Source organism: Palaemon carinicauda, chromosome 39 (assembly GCF_036898095.1).
Source record: "Palaemon carinicauda isolate YSFRI2023 chromosome 39, ASM3689809v2, whole genome shotgun sequence".
Classification (NCBI taxonomy): domain Eukaryota; kingdom Metazoa; phylum Arthropoda; class Malacostraca; order Decapoda; family Palaemonidae; genus Palaemon; species Palaemon carinicauda.
Window position 1 is genome coordinate 48,319,952 of NC_090763.1, and position 2,500 is coordinate 48,322,451.

At 33.2% G+C, this 2,500-nt stretch overlaps 1 protein-coding gene across 1 annotated transcript in view; it reads right to left on the bottom strand.

Moving 5' to 3' along the window:
- Positions 1 to 2,500, bottom strand: part of LOC137631172 (pantetheinase-like) — a 16,888-nt gene that overhangs the window by 14,003 nt on the left and 385 nt on the right. The window lies entirely within an intron of this gene.

Here is a 2,500-nt window from a genome sequence, read left to right on the forward strand (position 1 = left end):
AAAAACCCCCTGATACACCACTTGGCATTTTTATCTAGTTGGAAATTTTGATGCCCTTAGGCCCAAATCCCCACGCTTCCCAAACAAGTGGGAAACTTCTGGAATTGGCCAAAATTTCATATATAAGGGCCCAAGGATAGGTCAGAGACAGAGACAGACATACATAGAGATGGACTTGAAACTGCAGCCAGAAGCCCTCTCTCTCTCTCATTCACGATCACGCCCGTAAGCCAGTTTAGTGTCGAAAGTGTTCAGTGCGTTCTAGTGTGTCCTCTTCTCAGTTTGTAAAGTGATCTGGTTAACTATTATTAGTTTAGAGTCAAACTTAAACATTGCATTATTTCAGAATCATTTCAAGCATCTGTATCATTTTCATTGCCTTATTTCTTTTCTAGGGTTTATGGTTTATTCAGATATAATACTGTACTTCCAGTCAAGTTATATAATTTCAGATCATAACATTTTTGTCTTATTCTAAGTTTTGTTCACACTCAATTTTTCCAGTGACTTATTTCTATTATTCTTTTCAAAGTGTTGCAATTTATATAGCATATATTTATTCTTGTAACGTGTGTATTATTCCAGTCACTACTATTTGAGACCAGATTCCACTCGATTCATGTTAAGAACTACAGTGAGAGTTAAATAAGTGATAATAATACTTAAAGGTAGTTACCCAGTTTAGTTTTGAGTGAGCTTAAGAGACCATTGGATATTCTGTGTTTTATAACTGCTGTCCGGGAGTTATTTAACGGTCTCAGAATTCGTGTATTAATGTTTTAAAGTGTAACATTTTTAATGTAAAAGCAAACAAGGTAGTTTGGAATTCGAGAGGTTAATAAACTTGCCAGTCGTAGTATATATAATGTCATATGTTTGGTTCCCAGTCATGAGTCATAGATAACATATTTTTTGATACGCAGACTTCGGAGCAGACTTCGGGAGTCATAATCATATGATATGTTTTTGGGTGCTCAGACCAGGGAACCATACAGCATAATAATATATATTATATGATGGTCCCGTATTTGGGAACCAAACATATAATATGGTATAATATATTAAGGCTGGCAAGCTAAACAACCTCTCGAGTTTCAATTTCCCCTGTTTGCTTTTACATTAATTCTGTTACACTTGGAAATATTAATACCCAAACTCCGAGGCAGTTATATAACTTCCAAACAGCAATATACAAAAACACTGAATATCCATAGGTCTCTTAAGTCCACTCAAAACAAAACTGGATAATTATTCTTAAGACTTATTTAAATCCACCCCTTACTTCAATTCTTTACAGATTAGGAGCGAGTATGTAATAAACATTGATGATTGAATAATACACTCTTTACAAAAATAAATACATTCTATATAAATTACAACAATTTGAAAAAAATTTACATAAAACAAATAAATAACTCGAAATATTAAGTCTGAACCAAAATTAGATTAAGACAAAAATGTTACGATCTGAAAATTATATAATCACTTGATTTGAAATATTAAATCTGAATAAACCTTATACTAAGACAAAAGAAATTATTTTTATGAAAAGTATACAGTCACTTTTTTTCTCTTGAAATTAAATCTGAATACAATATTTAAGTTTGATACTTAATGAAAAAAGATAACCAAATCACGATACAAATGCCTTTCATCTTACTGCAGGGCCAGTTACAAAAAATCGAAGGGAATTTTTATAAATACTCACTATGTTTACAAAAACCAGTCACACCCAAACTTTAATATTTCACTGAACACTTATAAAACAATACACTGAGAGACGTCTGAGAGAGAAAGTGGGATGGCTATGACTTAAAGCTGAGATTTTCTATCTGATCTATGCATTTCTGGGGGTCGCATATATAAGACTTAGCTACTTCCAGATGACTCCAGGAACGAGATCTGGAAGCTTGGGGGCTGGCCCAAGGGTGTAAGATTGCCAAGGATTGCTCTCTCAAACGCATACCCACGCAACGCGAGACCTCTCTCTCTCTCTCTAAGCTAGCTCCACCCACCCTTTGTCTTCGAAATAAATAAAAGATGAGATCTAACGCTAGGATTTTCGGGAATCTTCCAAAACACGTGGCCAAATATAAGAATTGCGTATTTTCTCCCAAACATGACGCAATACTTCATAAAGATATAAAAAACATTTACATAAGCCCTTGTTCCTCTATCGTATGGCCACATAACATTCTCAGACAGATTATGTAAGACTTTGTAACATAAATACGTGAAATAAAAAGTTAATTCTCAAAAATAACATAAATTCACATATACTGACTAGAATGAAGAATACAATGAAATTAAAGACGAAAGTCTTAAGTAATTTACTTGTAAGCCTTAAATCTACACGAGAGGAACTCATCTAAATAGCTTGCTATTCACCTCTGCATTGCACATATGAAAACATAAATAGAATATATGAATAAACTATTGTATTTACTCTACGCTAGACTAGCTTCGTAAGAAATATATATAGATGTATATATATACATAT